Source organism: Diceros bicornis, chromosome 35 (assembly GCF_020826845.1).
Source record: "Diceros bicornis minor isolate mBicDic1 chromosome 35, mDicBic1.mat.cur, whole genome shotgun sequence".
NCBI classification, from domain to species: domain Eukaryota; kingdom Metazoa; phylum Chordata; class Mammalia; order Perissodactyla; family Rhinocerotidae; genus Diceros; species Diceros bicornis.
In genome coordinates this window covers 22,673,425-22,692,909 of record NC_080774.1, presented here as the reverse complement: position 1 = coordinate 22,692,909, position 19,485 = coordinate 22,673,425, and the positions used below count along the sequence as shown (strand labels likewise).

At 42.6% G+C, this 19,485-nt stretch overlaps 1 protein-coding gene across 3 annotated transcripts in view; it reads right to left on the bottom strand.

The window, feature by feature from the left end:
• Positions 1 to 19,485, bottom strand: part of ZNRF3 (zinc and ring finger 3) — a 148,300-nt gene that overhangs the window by 85,812 nt on the left and 43,003 nt on the right. The window contains exon 1 of one of the 3 annotated variants that reach the window (XM_058531705.1): positions 13,444 to 14,012. The exons of the other annotated variants lie outside the window; for them this stretch is intronic. The gene's annotated coding sequence lies outside the window, so the exon portion shown is untranslated. Of the gene's footprint in view, positions 1 to 13,443; positions 14,013 to 19,485 lie in introns of those variants that run through there. 3 annotated transcript variants of the gene reach the window in all.

The following is a 19,485-nucleotide window of genomic DNA, read 5'->3' as shown; positions in this document are numbered from 1 at the left end:
TACTTAAGATTTGTACATTTCACTCCATGTGAATTTTAGCTCAAGGAAAAAAATGTAAACAAAGAAAAAATGCACAGTCCAGCCACACACACAACCCCAATCAGAATCTCTGGAACTAGGACACAGATTTTGGGTTTTTAACATGCTTTCCAGATGATTCTGATGAAGGTGAGCCTCTGAGAACACTTTGAAAATTACTTGCCTAGACCAAAGAAAACAGGTCAAGTATAGATAAGGAACATACTCAAGTAGGCTTCCCATTTTCTATCTGAGATTGACTATATGACAGAAATCATAAAAATCTCAAGAAGTGGTGGGAAGAACGGTATGAAATGGCCACTATGTGCCAATTTTATATTTATAAAAATGGCACTTCCATATGATTCTAATATTATTACAGTAATAAGATGCTATCACTTCTAGATGTAGGCATACACCTTGGCGAATGAATAACGTCTTAGCCATAGAAGAGCATAATCTTATTTGAAAGAGGTCTACTCAGGCCAGAAATTTATCTCCATGCTGAACTGCACTACTCCTCCAGGAGAGGGAGAGGAGGCAGCAGCTAAGGGGTGTGACAATGGCAGTCAGAAGGCAAAGCATCCATCCACCTGCCTGGTTTCCACAGCTAAGGGGTCACTTTCCACTGGGGAGCCGTGTAACTGCGGGGCCAGAAGCTCCTGTAAGTTGAGCTTCCTTCTTCCTCCAAAAACACCAGCCTGTATTTGCTTGTTTCTGAATTCCAATTTTTCAATAAACCAGAATTCTCACCCCAGTGGTTGCAAAACAAACTTGAGAAGCAACTCAGCCTTCCCTTCGGAAGGATGGGAGAGTGAATAAGCAAAAGATCACTTTCACAAGCGCTTGGGATCAGTGAGAAATTCTGGACCAGAAAGAGTGCTCTTCTCCAGGGCTTTGGCCTTCCTAAGTGACTGTGTTCTCATCTGGTGATGAAGCCACTGCTCACTTTGGCAAGCTCCCAGAATACCTTTTAGTCCTTGCCACAAGATGCAAGGACAAAATGTACCAGATGCAATTCATTCAGCTTTGAACACAGTAACTTGTTGTTCTTGAGCTCAGAGAGAAGCTAAACTGGGAAATACGTCTAACAAAGGACAGTGGGTGAATTGGTACCCAAGGAGGGTAGAAGAACCAAATGCAACCAGTCACAGGCCTGAGGCTCCTGGTGTCCTCTGCACCCCCTGAGGGCCACTCTTAGATTCTCGCCCCCATCACTGACAACCACTTCAGGGTGTGCAATCCTTACAATTCATAACACAGGTTACATCACCTCCTCCCTATGAGGTGGGCAGGAGAGACAGATTACTGCCCCTGTGCCATGAAGAGGAGCCTGGGCTCAGGAAGTGACATACCCAAAGAAACATAAAGTCAGCTGGACCCAAGTTCAAACCAGCCACTCTGTCCTCCCTCCCCCCACCATGCTCCTAATCATTACTCTTAATCATCGTCATATACCTTTCCCAATAGGAAAAATAAATGACTTTTTAATCACTCTCTGGATTTGAGAGAAACAAAAGTTAAATCAATTGTTTTATCCATCTCCAAATCTATCAATCACTGATTTATTGCTTGCCTAGTAGGCACTCAAATAGTTGTTGATAGATCAACTGGTTACTACTTTTCAGCAAAAACAAAACTCATTCCAATGAATTGTAACCTCAGCTCTTATTAATAAGTGGACAGAAGAGTCATTTGCTTTTCAAAGAATACTTTTTGACTCCCCCACCCCCAAAGTTATCCATACTCCCAAAGTGAGCACAACAAACATCTGTTTCCCACCTCTAAACATGATACGATCTCAGGGGATGCAGTGTAATGGACAAAGTCTCAGAAAGAGTGAGCATTATTATCCAAACTGAAAGCAACTTGTAACTTTATAAACTTGTTCAATAAATTTACTGAGCACCATCTGGGTAGCACGCCCTGTGACAGGTGCTGTGAGTGACACAGTGAAGAGTCAGATCAAGGATCCCACTGTGGAATGGCTCCAGATGATAATCCTTAGCTTGGAATTTTCTAACTGTGAATCTTTATCTTGTAACCAGTGCCACCAAAGCAAAATCTCAGGACTGCAAAGCCCCTCGACGAAGAAAGAATTTGGAAAGCACTGTCCTGGCTCCAAACCATAAAGCCTGGGGTTGTAATAAACCCAAAGATACTCCATGTAAATCTACACTGCTCTATAATTCTACTTCCTAATGCAGACAGCCTTGAACAAAAAGCCCTGTGTTCTACACAATATTACCTTCTCTAGACCTAATTCAAATGTACCTTCTCAACAAATCAAGATGTGCTGGGAGGGGGAAATAGCCAGTTGAGGCTCCTGGTGCCCCTGGACGCTACTTTGGCTGCTAAGACCCCTATGGCTAAAAACATGGGGTGGAAAGGGGTCATGGCTATTAGGCCTTATTTTTCCTACAGAACTGACCCAGTCTGATTCCAAAGCCCTCTGGGACTATTTATACCCCAGGCCTGAAGTGATGAAGCCCCTCCTCCTCTACAGGATGCAGTGTGATGCCCAGGGAAGTCTCAAGAAGCAGGAATGTCTCGCTCAGTTCTCAGCTCTCTCACAGATAAAGTTAAAGCAGGAATGCATGAAGTCCTCCACACTAACCTCATATACTACTTTGGACAATTAAGTAATTTTTTGCTCAGCTCTAGGTTCAAGAAGCTAGCGGGGAAAGAGCCTCTGTCAGACCAAGTGACTTTAAAGGACTGAAAGACAGACTTTTTGCTTTGTAGACAAGCCTCGCTTCCTGCAGGAGAAAAGGCAAAACCAGCTTCCTCAAATTCTCCATGCTGCACTCTCGGTTACACAGAAAATACCAGCCCCGGAAAAGAGAAGGGAAGAAGAGTCAGGAGGTCTCTCTGTTTCCAGGAAGCTCTGGTTTCACCCAATACAAGAAGCTGCTGCTAAAAAAAATCAAAGAAACAAAAATTAAAGGCTGCTCGGAAAACCTAAAAAATGCCACCAGACACTTTCATCTAACAGAAGATCTACAGGTCTTAGTAGAACTACCCATCACCTCTCCCTTTCTCTGTACCGCATTCCTGTCCAATCCCTTCTATGTTGGGGTAGGCCTCACACGTCACTTTACCAGCCCACTTCCATCCCAGAAAGCAGCCAGCAAAGCACACATGCCCTCCTTGAAGCCAACGTTTGCCAGGCCAGACATTCCTGTCTCTAGCCTTCTCTGTGGTACTCAGTATGCTCCAGCAGTGGACAGAGCCCTGGCCAATGTGCTCTTTCAGCCCTAGCGACAGAGAGAATCCTTTGCACCCCCATCCTGCCCAGTCTGTGGGACCTTGTCAGGCTGCTAGTGTGGCAAATGATGGCTCACTGTTGGTTTCCAAACCATGTTTAGTAGTGGAAGTCCTATCGATAAACCAACCCTTAAGTGAAACTCCAATACGTGAGACAGATAAAAGCAGGGCTGTGCTGGGTGAAGAGGCTCCAAAGCTACTCCTTTTGCCTCCTTGCTCCTGGCAGAAGCCTCCAAGCTGCTCCACAAAACATGACCTGAAAACTATTCATGGTACTTGGTGTTTCCCAAAACGCAGGCCATGAGCCACTGCCAATCCACAGAGGATTCTGGGTGGTACACAGGTGGCTTTTTAAAACAAAGACATTTATTCACTTTAGCATGAACTAGAAAAGATAACCAGCACAAATTCTTGATAAAATTTCCTTTAAAAAATACCATTTTTCATCAAATCTAAGACGCCATCAACCATAACATCTTTTAGTGGACAAGAAAACAATTAAACCAGGACATGCCATGGATTTTAAGACATTCCAGTGTCAGAGATGATAAGATATAAAAAAAGAAAAGCAACTATGAATCAACAAAATAAGTTCTTTTAGTTTTTAGAATTGTAGTCACTTTAAAGAAAAATATGAAATAAATGACTAAACAGGTGGCACACAGATATGGCAGAAATTGCAGAGGTGTCATAAGAATGACCAAATAATGTACCAACGCATAGAGTAAGCTGTGTGCCAGGCCCTGCTCTAGGTGCTTTACACAACTGCACATATTTAATCTTTAAAACAACCCTACAGGGGCCAGCCCCGTGGCTTAGCGGTTAAGTGTGCGCGCTCCGTTACTGGCGGCCCGGGTTCGGATCCCAGGCGCACACCCACACACCGCTTATCCGGCCATGCTGAAGCCGCGTCCCACATACAGCAACTAGAAGGATGTGCAACTATGACATACAACTGTCTACTGGGGCTTTGGGGAGAAAAAGAGAAAAAAAGGAGGAGGATTGGCAATAGATGTTAGCTCAGAGCCAGTCTTCCTCAGCAAAAAGAGGAGGACTGGCATGGATGTTAGCTCAGGGCTGATCTTCCTCACATAAAAAAAAACCCTACAACACGGTACTACATTATCCTCATTTCCAGAGCAGTAAACTGCAGTATGATGAGGGTGGGTGACCTGCCCAAGTCACAAACAAGTAAGTACAGAGGTGAGAATCCCAGCCCAGCACAAGTCATGCAGGTCTCCAGCTCCCTGCCCTTCTGAAGCCTCTCCAGAGACCTCCGGGTAGGGCCATGGGAAATTCCCAATATTCAACCATTTCTAACCTACAAAAATGGCAAGTTCATGGAATTCAACCTAATAGATGTAAGTACCATTTGTTAAATGTCTGATTAACGACTGACACGTGACTGGCTGGAGAGAAATATCCTTTCAGGATATAGTGGAACTTCGGTCATCAGTGGCACATCACTAACCTCAATCTAAGGCCCTGAACCTTTTGAAATATTCTCGAATGTTTATCTAAAGCCCTCTTCATCTTCCTCACTCAGATGGCAGCCTCCAGAACCAACAGAAGGACACGAAAATTTGTAGGAGAAAGGTATAAAACAGAGAAATACAAGCACACTCTTTTCCTAAACTTCAGGGTTGGCCCTCAAGGCATTTTAAAGCAACCTTAAAAGACAACTAATAATTCTCCCAGATTGATCTTTCACAGGCTGTGGCCTCACCCCTGTCAAGCTGTTGCTGAGCTAGTGGTTAAAAGGCAAAGCCATAACCCACAGTTGACCAAATACTCCTCAAGATGGACAATTTGGTTTAAGGACACAGAATATCAAGAGTTATGGCTAGAGTTCATTTCTAAAAATAATACGTATTAATCGACCGAAGAAGCAGGGACCTCCACCCACACCTTTCCTGTTAGCATCTGCATGCAGGGCCACACAAGGCCCAGCTCTGGCCAGCATCCTTCATACCCTGGTCTAATCCTCGTACTCTAAGATGAATGGGGCCCCTGGAGTTGTGCAACATGCTGGCCCTTCCTGCATGTATGTAGAGAAGTATCTCAGGTTTCTAATAACACTGGGCAAACGCCCAAAGAAGATCTGAAGTTAAGCAGAAACCTGATACACAAAACTGTGACCAGCACAGAAGAAGCCAAGGAAAAACTCAGATCTCATTTTAGGAAAATGCTACCTTTTTCTGACATTTAACTCAAAATACCTAATAGTCAAGGACTTGGAGTGAGTTAATACTCCTTCCGGTTCTGAGAACAGCAGATCTTGACATAGGAATCTCTTTTATTTTTATTTCTTCATAACTTCCAAAGCTTATTCTTATTACTAATATACCTCCATTAACTCCTAATTCCAAAGAAGTGTTAAATATGCACATTCTCAAACATGTTCTTGTTTTCTTTTTAATCATCAAAGCTCGGCACCAGAAAAAATTAACTCAAACCAGAGAAGATTATCTTCATAAACATTATGCTCCTAGTAGAAGTAAACTGCTCTTTTCCCTTAAGCGAAATAGAACATAACTATGCAGCGCCTTTTGTACTTTTCAAAATGTGAATGGGAACACTTTTCTGAAGTTGCGAATATACAAAAGAACCAAATAAAATCGTAAAAAAACATAGAAATGAAGAACTTCTCTCTGCTGAAAGGAACTGCTCTTTGTTGATAAAGGGAGGTTCAAACATATTTTAAATATTTTTAAACAAAGGCCTAGCTGATGTCCCTAATCCATCCATCCAGCTCAACTTTCCGCGCAGGCAGCTGCTGCAGCGGAGCACCCATCCAGAAGGGAGGGCCAGAGGCATTTCCTTAGCGTCCCACATTCCTGGGGGACACGGGTCTCAGCAAAGTTAACAGCAATTTTCAACCTCCAATGCAAGTACAACAACATCTTCATAAAAGTTTTACAAGGACAAACTGGCAAGAACCAAACGACCACGAAGGGTAATGTTTCGGGGCCCTGAGCATTCCAGCAGCCCGCTTTTCTTGGCCACCTCTCTCAGCTGTGTGGTGCAAATAGGCGGTCAGCTGGGAACCCACAGGAGGGTCCCATGGAGAAAGCACTTGGAGAAAATAAAGCCAAATATACCCATGCTGGCTCAACGCTCCTTGCTCCGCAGGAAAGGGGAGCAAGTGGAGGCCAGTCAGATTTCAACATCTCTAATCAACGCAGGGGAAGAGGAATGGACAGAAGGGATGGAAGCAGATACACGGAGCTGCCTGCCTCTGGGTCTGATACCGTCTCTATCCATCCTTCCAGAAGACACCTCTCTCAACCTTGCATTCCTCATTGGTGTGAGCATTAATGGAGCATTGCTCCGAGCAGGACCCTTACACGGTGGGGGCACAGTCACCCTGGGAGACCTTCTGTGGTATGACCTGCAGAACAAAGGTCCAAGGTGAATAACAGAACCACAGGGCCATAAGAGACAGCAGTCAGCCTTGAGGCCAATGTTAGTTTCCTGGGGCTGCCATGACAAAGTACCACAAACTGCGTGGCTTAAACAACAGAAATTTACTGTCTCACAGTTCAGGAGACTATTAGTTAGAGATCAAGGTGTCTGAGGGCTGAGGGAGAACCTGTTCCATGCCTCTCCCCTAGCTTCTGGTGGATGCTGGCAATCTTTGGGGTTCCTTGGTTTGTAGAATCATCACTCCTATCATAGACCCATCCTCACATGGCGTTCTCCCTATGTGTGTCTGTGTCCACATTTCCCCAATTTTATAAGGACACCAGTCATATTTGATCAGGACCCACCCTAATGATCTCATTTTAACTTGATTAGCTCTGTAAAGACCCTATTTTCAAATAAGGTCACAATCCGACCCCCAGGTACTCAGGGTTAGGGGGCACACAATTCAACCCATAAGAGGGCCAGCCCTTAGGAGAACCACTGGTGGTTGAGGAAGGAAGGACCTATAAGAAGATATTAGCATTTTCATTCTTTAGCATCTATTTCACAATAAGTAGCTACAGAAGCCAAAAGTCTGTATCACAGCGCAGGAATAAGTTAAATGAATAATTTTTTTTTGAGTGGGTGGAAAGATCTGGGAAACACAGGCAAGGTGCCATCACAGGGAGAAACAAGGAAAAATGAGGTGTAAAATGATACATTCATGGACTGTTTTGGCAGAGAGGCCTGTTGCCAGTAGCTATACAGTAGACTTTCAGAGTTTGGCAAGATATAAAAGAGGACAAGGCCCAAAATACATTAATGGCCTGGCTGTGGCTTTAGATCGAGTCATAATTGGCTGGGAAATGGGGCTCACCTTACAATTCTATGAACTGCTAAGTTTGAGTCTCATGCCATTCAGCAAGGATTTACATGGCAGGGATCTGGTCGTCATTGCCAGCCACTGGCCCAGGCTTGAACTAGACACCAGTCTAGGGTTTTTAGAGTAAGCAGAGTCCTGAGAAACAGACATAATGGAGGAAGGCCCTAAAGGACCATTGCCTTTTCAAACCCAAAACATGAAATAAAGGAAATATCACATTCAAGGAAGACAGGTGATAAAGAGGGTCCTTTCCTTGAAAGAAAAAAAAAGGAAAAAGAAAATGAGAAAGGATTTTATTTTCAAAGGAATCTCAATGGTGATTACTTTGTGATTTTCAATATTGTTGAAGCCTAAAAAGAATGATGCAACTACAAGGTGCATAATACACAAAATATATGTATTATCGCTATCATCGTGCAAGCTGGTGCTAACATTCTCAGATAACAGAGAGTCAAGAGCCTTTAAAACAATTTTATCCCAATTTCCATTAAATGCCATCTAACCCAGAGGTTCTCAAAGTCCATCTAAGCCTCTAGGTAGGTGGGGGGAGATCCTTAAAACTTTGTCAGGGAAGCTGTGAGGGCAAAACTAGTTTTGTAATAATCCTATGACATTCTGCCTTTTACACTGTGCTGATATTTGCACTGATGGCGTAAAGCAATGGTGGGAGAAACTGTTACGTCCATCAAAGGCAGTGGCACCAAACTTCACTCTTGATTATTATATATTTGCAATTAAAAAAGTTTCCTTAGGAATGCTGAAACAATATTGACGAAGAATACTGATCAAGTCAAAACTATAGATTTTATTAGCTCTTAGCTCCTAAGTACATGCTTTTTAATACGCTGTGTGACAAAATGGGAAGTATGCATAAGCACTTCTGGGGCATACCAAACTACGATGGATGACTCAAGGTAAAGTACTAGTGCGATTGTGAGTTGCAAGCCAAACTAGCCACTTAGTTATGAAACACCATTTTCACCTAAAAGAACAACTGACAAAGGATGGTAACAAAGATGGGCATAGGGCAGACATTTTCTCAGAAATGAATGAAGTGAGTCTGTCACTTCAAAGAAAACAATTGACAATATTCATTGCCAATGATAAAACTTGAGCTTTCAAGCAAAATTAGAATTTGGGGAAATTTATAATCTACCACCAAGAGCTTGAAAGACCCCAATATTTAAAGACTTTCCTATTAAGACAGGCGAGGATATAGAAATGTGATTTTTTAGTATTGTATAATGAAATGTGTCAGCATGTGGAGGAGCTGCGTGACTCAGTGAATCAGTATTTTCTAAATGACCGATGCATGATAAGACAAAATCTTTCATTGGTAAAAGATCCATTCAAAGTGCAAGAGAGACCAATGGATTTCAACATAAGAGAGTATGAAGAGTTCATCAATATGGTTCCAGGTTCCACATTACTACTCACCTTTAAGAAACTACCTCTTGTCAAGTTTTGATATAGTATCAAAGAATATCAACAATTATCTTAAGAAGCTAATAAAATACTCCTCCCTTTTCCAATTGTATATCTGTGTAAGGCCAGATTTTCTTTAGACACTTCAGCCAAAGCATATCACAACAGACTGGATACAGGAGATGTGAGAATCCAACTGTCTTCTGTTAAGCCACATATTAAAGAGATTTACAAAAATATAAAACAAGGCCACTCTTCTCACTTTATTATCCAAAACAAAATATCATTTTTCATAAAAATATTAGTTAACATGTAATAGGCTTATTACTATTTTAAAATTAATTTCAAAATTAAAGTTTCTCTTTTAATTTCTCACAAGGCAAATACTGGCAGATATAACCCACATAAAGAAAATCTCTTTGTGGGCCTTAATACTTCTGGAGCATAAGAACTCTTACAATTCAATAATAAAAAGATGAATAACTAAATTTAAATGGACAAAGGATCTGAGTAGACATTTCTCCAAAGAAGACAAACAAATGGCCAAAAAGCACATGGAAAGATGTTTAGCATCATTAGCCATCAGGGAAACCCAAATCAAAACCACAATGAGATACTACTTGACATCTACCAGGATGACTAGAATCAAAAAGACAGATGATAAGTTTTGGTGAGGATGTGGAGAATTGGAGCCTTCATACACTGCTGATAAGAATGTAAAATGCTGCAGTCACTTTGGAAAACAGTCTGGCAGTCCCTCAACACGTGAACCATAATTCCATGTACCTTGAATATAGGTATATACCCAAGAGAAATGAAAACAGGTTCACACAAAAACTTCTACATGAATGCTCACAGCAGCATTGTTCGTAACAACCAAAGAGCAGAAACAACCCAAATGTGCATCAATTTATGAATGGATAAATAAAATGTGGTATCTATCCAATGTAATATTATTCAGTAATATATGGTTGATAACAGGGTACCAGATGAAAGAAAATTCTATCTAGACAGCTGTGGATTCCCACATGCACCTATTTAAAAAATTCAAAATCCAAGAGGGTGTTAAAAAACTGAACTCTCTCAAGAGAGCCAGTCCTAACTTCACTAGTCCCTCCCACATGATGAACCCCACAGAAGCTAGTTTTACCCACATCTCAGCATTCTGGACTGGCCTCTCAACGCCTTCCCAGGAAAAGACTGCTATATTTATCTTCTTCCCAGCCTTATGGATTTCCCAAGTAATTGGTGACAGTGAGGGATGAGGAAGCAAAAGGCTTGTCAGCCCATGATTTCATAGCTACTCATCCCCTAACTCAACCAATATCATAGTCAAGTTCATCTCAACAGACAGTAGAGACCTTTCTACCCTCAGCAGCCATCACCTGCTACTCCCAAACACAAATGAAACCCACCCTTCAGACCCTCTTCCACCACTCCAATGCCCCTAGACAATCTGCTCATAGAACCATCATCTGCTAACAGTTCTCATTCTTCCCAAATCACAAGCATTTTCTAATAAAGATAGGCTTCATAACTAGTGATTTCAATCACCAACAAACAGAAGGGCTCCCAAAGCCCACTGCCATTCATCCACCTTTAGCAAATGGACAGTCCACCTGAACTTTGCTATAAACAACTGACCCAAAGACCACTGCCCACATACTAGTAAGTCATTTTGAAGTCAGGAATCATTGCATGATTACAAAAGATGGTATTTTATTGAGTTCCTGCTAAGAGATATAACTTCCTTTTGGACAAAACTCCAACTTTTTAAAGCCATTTCTCTCACATAAAGAATGATAGTGGCATTTATTTAAAAAAAAAACAAGGGCCAGCCCGGTGGCACAGTGGTTAAGTGCGCGTGCTGCACTTTGGCGGCCTGGGGTTCACAGGTTCAGATCCTGGGCACGCACTGATGCACTGCGTGTCAAGCTATGCTGTGGCGGCGTCCCATATAAAGTAGAGGAAGATGCGCACAGATGTTAGCCCAGGGCCAATCTTCCTCAGCAAAAAGAGGAGGATTGGCATCAGATGTTAGCTCAGGGCTGATCTTCCTCACAAAAAATAAATAAAAAACAAACCAACAAAAACTCCACAAGCACATTCCAATGACAATAAAGCAAAGAACAGAGGTGTTTTACTGGTTCATCTATTAAAAAATACTTCACTTTAAATGAAAATATTCTCAATGTACTTTTTGGGGGGTGAGAAATCAATTAAAAAAAACTTTCTCAGCTTATAAAAGCAATATAAAAATCACTGAAGGACTTGGAATATGAAGAAAATTAAAGTACCCCAAAATCTCATTACCAATGAAAAAACTGGGGAGGGGACTCCATTACAGTCTTTTTTCTATATATGCCACACAATTTTTTTAACAAACAAAATTAGAACTATATGATATATTACATTACATTCTTTTTTCTCTTATGAGCATTTTCCCTTGACATTAAATATTCTCAAATAATTTTAATGTCTGCACAGTACTCTATGACATGAACAAAAGTAATATCACTTAGCCAGCCCTCGATTGTTAGATATTCTCATTGTTGGCAATTTTCTATCATAAATAATATGTTAGTGAACATCCTCACATAAAAATCTTGATACACATCTCTGATTATTATTTTTAGGATAAATTCCTAGAAGAAAAACTGTTGAGTCAAAGGGTAGGAATATTTTTAAGGCTCTTGATACATATACCGCTACAAACAACACTCCCACCAGCAGTGCATAAAAGTGTCTATTTTCTTGTACCTTTTTACTAAAATGGGTGCTAATATTATTTTAGCCCTTGACACTTGGATAACAAAAAAATAGCTAGTTTTTGTTTTAATCCACGGTTCTTTTGGAATCCTTGCTGTTCCACAACGCCCTTGTTCTGTCCTTGTCCCACCGTGTTCAACACAAGTCCACTGAGCTGAAGAGAAATCCACACACCAGCTGCATATAGCACACCAGGAGCAGTCTGCGCAGGATGGGGCCACACATCATGGGATTCTGCTGCTTTAAAGAAAGAGAAAACCCGGACGCTTTGGGGGAAAAGAGGAGTGCTCAAATGTGTGGAGATTTAGGTAATTTGGCAATTCCCAGAGCTCAGATTACATCAGGAAGCAAGTTTAGTGCCAACACACAAACACTTGGGGAGCACAGAGAGGAACAAATGGTGCCCTCCCCCCTCCTGTGTTAGCACATCGTAATAAAAATGAGAAGTCAGTCAAATAGCTTCAACAAAGAATCACTGCAACCTCTATTTCCAAATTATCCCACAACTAGGGCAATCCTGCACACTTAAAACTGTTTGATTCAGCACAAATATCCCCTCCACATTCCGCCCCCCCCAAAAAAAAAACCCTCATATTCTGGAAAGAGAAAACACAGGCTGAGGGATGCTGGGAACCCTAAAGGAAATGTGCGAACAGCAGGCCCCTACCCCCAGCCTGGTAAATCTCTCATCTATAATCCAACATGAGAGACAACAGGCAAACAGCAAGAGGTCATCTTCAAAGAACCGGTTGCTACGGGGAGCAAGTGCAGAGGCAGCAAGCATGTCCCCATCAAAGTCCAGCAGCTGCAGAAGAACCACAAAGGTACAGCTCCCCTCAGAGTAGAGCAAGAATGGGGGGCCTCCGGGGGCGGGAGGACAGGAGGAGGAGGAGGAGGAGGAGGAAAGGAAGAGAAAAACATCAGACCGGCAGCAGCTGCCCAGCGGAACATAAAACCTGGCAGTTTTGTCTTATTCAACAAGGGGGAAAGCAGAGAAAAGAAGAAATATAGAAAATAGCATTTCCTGAGCTGCCTTTTTAAGTGCTAGTCAAATCTTTCGGCATACCTGAGAGATGGCCAGATAAAGCCCACAGCTATGGAAAGAGAAACATTGCCATCAGTGATAAAACGGCAAGTTCCAGCTTTACGCACCATCTCAGGACAAATGTGATCATCTCTTGGTAGAAAAATCTCTAAACCTTTAGTCCCAAATGCCCCCTCCCCAACAAGGCAACACCAACCACAGAGAAGAGGGGATCTACCACTTGTCCACAGAATCTAAACACAGGAATCTGAGGGCCCCCCTTAATTTGGGTAGAAGCTACCCTCATTTTTCCAGGTGAAAGACACAAGACACAAGTCAACAGACTTCACAGCCCCTAAGTGGATGTCTCAAACAGTCCCTTTCACATTTGAGATCTCCAACCCCACATATAGCACTGGCCCACGGAATCACACAGGACTCAGGGGAAAGAGACCGCTAGAGAATCAAGTTCCACCTCCTCACTGTGAAGACAGACCATGGGCCGTCAAGAGACTTGCTCAAGGTCTCCCAGATCATCTAGAGGCCACATCTCCCAACTTCCAGGCTGCAGTTTTTTCCACTGATGGGCGACAACCATAAAGGTCTAGGGACAAGACGAAGAGAGGTTAAAAGCTTGGTCTTTGTTCCTCACTTGGTTTCCGGCTGCTACCAAATGGCTTGATGCTACATGAAAGTGCTGGTTCTCTCTTCTCTTCTAAAGAACAGTCTGTCTGTTGGTTCCAGTGGGTTTTCACAGAAGTCAGGCCCCAGGCAGGTGGACACCTCTTGCCCCGGCTCTCTGTGTCTTCATCTCACAGCTCTGTTGAGAAAGTGCTCAGACCATCAAAGAAGGTAAGGTTTGCTCAAAATGATTTCCTGAAAGAGGTGAGAGGTTCATAGGGCTAGATATACACACAGAAAGAGTTCAGGCCTGAAACTATCACAGAACCAAATCCCATGTGAAAGGACAAAGCTAAAATGGCACGGGTGAGTTCTTCCCAAGTAAACACTCAGAAGTGGAAGACTTATGCAATCTGTTTTTATCAATGGATCTGTCTTCACCACATCTTACAGATATAAAATGTGTTTAAAAACAAAAATCAAATAAAATTTAAATGGCTCTTTCAATAGGCCAAAACTTTATCTGTACTTGTCCTCTGCCAAGTGGACATGAGTAAATGAGTAAATATGAAATTAAAAAAATAAAAATAAAAAAACTCTGACTTCAAATCAATAAATGTAAATTTGCACTACTCTGGGCACCTTCTTGCCACACAGCTAATAAACAAGCAAGTACACCAAAGGAGCATGCAAAGGCCTCGGAATTTTCTTCCTCAGCCGCCACCACCACCACCATCACCTCAAGCTAATCCTTTTTATAGCGATAGGATTTCTAAGGACTCTATTTCTACTCCTGTTTTTTCAGTGTCAGAGGAAAACAGAAGTGTAAGGAGAGATGTAGGCACTTATTTCCAAGAAGAAAGACTTCTTAAGGCCTTCTACTTCTGTCTCTAAACATGTTAGAAAATCGAAGGCAGAAAAAGGGAGAAAGAAAAAAAGAAATTCATGAGTGATTCAAGTGCCTGAAAAGGAACAACTGTCCATAAAATGAACAACCTCAGTGAAATAAATTTCTGTTATATTTGGTCATTTTTATAAATTTTTTTCGCTGAAACCTTTAGAAGCTTCTGGCTGCAATGGCAAATTACGGAGGAGAGTAAATCCCTGCTGGTTGGTCTCGTTTACAGTTCACAACTGGAGATTAAGTTTATGAGACCCAACCCAACCCCCTACTCAAAGAATCAGACTTACTCCTCCCCTCCCAGCCTTCCAAAGGCCCAGAGGAAGACTTCTGTGGCCCCAGGTCAGGTGCCGGCAGCCTCTAAAGGGGAGGGCAAGGGCCTCTGAATGACCAGATTAAGTCTGAATGGATGAAGAACCTGTGGTTAAGTTTTCTGAATACTTGGCTCTCTTAGGGGGAGCAAACTCCTAAAAAAAAAAACAAAAAGCAGAAAACTAGTGTGGCTCTCTGCTACTTCCCCTCAGAAATGGGAATCCTGCTCTTTGAGTCTAGAAGAGTGGATTTTCACATACTTGACGAGTCAAGCCTACTTTCCAACCAGTGTGTGGAGTTCAGCTGATTTTCCAGGGGAAGGAAGAAAAAATAACATTGCCCTACTTCTTCTCAAGATTACTATTTAGACAGTTCAGGTTGACATGGAACATGCTTTAACCACCAATCCCCTAGGACAAACTTAGAAACTTCTCTAAGTCATTATACAGTAAAGAAACTAGTCTTTCCTTTAACTCACTTAGCCTCATCTTCAACCAAAACTTCTTTACAGTATTATTCCAGCTTCACTGGCCCAGAATCCTTGCCAGAATGCTCCCTACCCCAAGCAGGAGTAGCAAAGGAAAAAAGCCAATAGCATTTTATCTAACCTGTGGCAGCCTGGTCAGAATTGTCTTGGCTACACAAGATGCAGGCCTGCTGAGATTTTGTTCTGCTTTTCTAAGTGGGGAGAAAATATCAATATAAATCTTTCCTCCCAGTGAAAGAGCCAAGGATTAAGTGAATTCATAACGCAGACTACTCATATATCAAGATATAATTCACCAAAACTCTTGCTGAACAAAATGTTCAGTTACCTTTCTACGTTAAAAACTCAAGTTTGGGTGTAAAAAACTAATGTCTAAAAAACCCAGTGGGAAGGATGGTTGGAAGAGGTGAAAAAAAACTCTCCAAAAATGCTAATGTTTAAGCTCGACCCATCTTGGCATGTAGGATGTGAGCCGCTTCTACAGCATCTGGTTCTGCAACTGATATTTAACGTGTTTCCATTAAACTGCAGGGGATGCAAGAATGAAAGGCACAGCTTCTGCCCTTTCAAGAGACTGTAGTTACACAGAAGAGAGAAGGTATGAACAGAATAAAATGTACATGGGATGAGGGTTAAATGCCAAGAGTGAGGCCCGTCACAAGAATGCTCTGAGAACGCAAAGATGAAGGCACACGGAGTTCCAGGAGGGCTGTAGGATTTAGTCCTGAGAAATTAATATATTTATTAAGCATAACAATAGCTGGTTCTTAATATGTATTTATTTAATCTTAACAACAATCATAAGAAGTATCTTTTAAGATACTCATAACAAAAACTCAGAAAGGTTAAGTGCCTTGCCTGGAGTCACTCAGTTAAAAAGTAACACTCAGAATTCGAACTCAAGTCTGATTGCCAAAACTGTTGCTATACCTGCATCTGCACTGCCACACTTTTAGGCACACATCCCCTCCTCCAGTGGATTTTACTTAAAGCATCAAAAACCTACCAGTCACTTAAAACCCCCACTGTAATACTTATAATTATTTGTGTATATGCATCCCTCCCCAACTAGACTGTGAGTTCCTTAAGGACATCCTTCACCTTCATATTCCAGCACTGAGCACAGCACACAAGAAGGCTGTACAGGGGCCGGCCCCATGGCTTAGCGGTTAAGCGCCCGCGCTCCGCTACTGGCGGCCTGGGGTTCGGATCCCGCGCACGCACCGACACACCATTTCTCCGGCCATGCTGAGGCTGCGTCCCACATACAGCAACTAGAAGGATGTGCAACTACGACATACAACTATCTACAGGGGCAGTGGGGAGAAAAAAAAAGGAGGAGGATTGGCAGTAGATGTTAGCTCAGAGTTGGTCTTCCTCAGCAAAAAGAGGAGGATTAGCATGGATGTTAGCTCAGGGCTGATCTTCCTCACAAAAAAAAAAAAAAAAAAAAAAAAAAAAGGCTGTACAAACAACGTTCAGACAAAGCTGAGTGGCTCATGGCACCCAAGACGCCAGAGAGCCTGCTTCGGCTGGAAGGTTGTCAAAGGGTTTTGCTTGCTTAACCTCCCTGACCCTCAGTTTCCTCATCTGTTAATAGGGATAATAATGATACCTGTTTCATAAGGTTGTTTTGATAACCGTGTTAGATAGTATATGTTAAATGCTTGGCAGTGCCTGGAACACGCTAAGTACTCCACAAAGGCGGGCAAATAATCTCTAACCTCCAGTGCAAGATAAAAGGGAGGTGTGCCAGATCTCACCTTTAATCTACTAGATTTAGAATCTGGAAACTGATAAGATATTATTAAATTTTAAAAGGGTACAAAACAATGTGTGCTATCCATTAAAACACAATGGGGCAAATCTAGATATACTGATAGAGAAAAACTTTATTTAAATGAAAAAAGCACGTCCCAAGATGTGTGTGTGTGTATAATTACATGTGTAGACAAGTATCCAAAAAAATACTCTGAAATATACTGGGAGTGGGATGGGAGGAGTAAAGAGGTCCTTCACTTCTGTCACTATGCAGTTTTGGTATTTGAATCTTATTATAAAAACACATTCATGTATTTTCACTAAAAGTAATAAAAGTGTAGAATTTAGTCAATACTAATGTACCAACATTGGTTCCTTAGTTGTGACAAATGTACGATAAGAATGGTAAGATATTAACAATAAGAGAAAGTGGGCGCAGGGTATACAGGAACTCCCTGTTCTATCTTTGAAACTTCCCTGTAAATCTAAACTATTTGAAAATAAAAAGGTTATTTAAAAAAGCAATAATATGTATAGCACAGAACTATCTTTGCTTTTAAGAATATGTCCATATATATATATAAGTATACTTTCATCATACTCTAAACTGTTAACAATGGTTCTGAGTAGTAAGATTGAAGATGATGCTCATTTCCTTGTACCTTCTAGATCAGCGGGTCTCAAAGGGTGGCTGCCGGATCAGCAGGAGCAGCAACAGCAGGAACATCTGGGAACTTGTCAGAAATGCAAATTCTCAGGCCCCACCCCAGAGCCACTGAATCAGACGCTTTAGAGGCGGGGCCAGATGCTTCTGATGCACACAGAAGTTTGAGAACACTGTTCTAGATCACAGAAACTGGTTTTGTAACAAGTGTCACTTTTATAGTCAAAACAATAGAATGAAACTTGAAAAGGGGGTCAGTATGTTGATGGATGGATAGCATTTTAAGACCAGACACGGGCCTTAACACGCTACATATACTGAGAGGCAGGCACAGGCCAGTCCCAACTCAAACTGACCTGTTCTGTCCATCCCTCTTCTCCCCGCCACCCCAAGCCAGCTTCCGTGGGGGCCTCTGGGGTACCTACGGAGACAAATCTCAGACAAACAAGTCTGGAATGGGGGGTTTTCTTTTTTAAAAAAATTTTTATTGTAAGAGAAGTTTGTGGGCAACAGCTTATCATCTTCATCTTCAGATTTATGGTCTCTAGTGTCAATTTTATGTTAACAGCACCAGCGAGGGCATGACAGTTTAAGAGGCAGAGACTCATCTTCATGACTAAAAAAAAAAAAACAAACTTAAACCTGTATGTAGTAGCAGCTCAGATGAACAAGGTGCCATGCTAGATAACAAGCCCCAGCTTCAGAACGGGCCCTCATGTCCTTCTTCCATCCAATCTGAGGTCTAGGAGTATTTATAATCCCCAGCTGGCTTCCTCCCCTCCAGGTATATCTGTAGACTCCTTGGAAAGTGCAGGACTTGCACCTCATGTAGAAAACCTGTGAAGTACGCATTTCAGCTCTACTTTTGGAGGCACTCAAGGGGCTGCTTGTGTCTGGTGGCTGAGCTCTATGAAAGCCATGGTCAAGAAAAGCACAGAAATCTAACCTTAAAAAGTTACTTTAAAAATTACTACCTCGGGGCCGGCCCGGTGGCGCAAGCGGTTAAGTGCGCGCGCTCCGCTGCGGCGGCCCGGGGTTCGCTGGTTCGGATCCCGGGCGCGCACCGACGCACTGCTTGGTAAGCTATGCTGTGGCGGCGTCCCATATAAAGTGGAGGAAGATAGGCACCGATGTTAGCCCAGGGCCGTCTTCCTCAGCAAAAAAAAAAAAAAAAGGAGGAGGATTGGCGGATGTTAGCTCAGGGCTGATCTCCTCACAAAAAAAAAAAAAAAAAATTACTACCTCCTCAAGCCAAGGAGGGGAGGAGGGGGAGACAAACAAGACTAAACCAATCAGAGGTAAGCCACTCACAACTGCACAGCAACTCAGGGCATCTTCACGGCCCAGGGAGAGGAGCCACATTCCCAGGTGCTGAGCTGGCCTCAGGATCCCAAGAGAGGTGCCAGGCACTTGGACCTGAAAGGCATCAGGGCCCACTGCTGATGTACTCCCGGGCTAGGGGACAGTACATCATCAGGGTGGGAGACCGCACAGGTGTGGCATGTTGGTTGGGCTTGACAGCCACAAGACCCAGGCTGTACAGGCAGAGATGAAAGATGGAACAAGCTCATCTTGTCATGGCTGAGTCAGGTCAGGCCTTTCAGCCAGAGGATAGGAGAATGAAACTTGAGTGTGGAGAGACAGGAGACCATTCTCCCTGATCAGGCACCTGTGGCTGGAAGACCTCTGCATGAGTTTGGGAGCAGCGGAGACTGGCAATAAAGGCGCCAAGGTGAATGACAATGACGGCACTTGGGAGTGACTGACTGATGCAGAGAAACCTATGCCGAGGAGAACAGAGTCTAGCTTCCTAAATTACCTGGACTGTGTCTTTTGGCTACACCCCTGCACTCTCTCACACTGCGGATGGCACTGGAAAAGGCCATCCATGGGGTTCAGTGCACACGAGTGGTGAAGGACAAAAGTACAAGCAGCACCGCTTGAGACA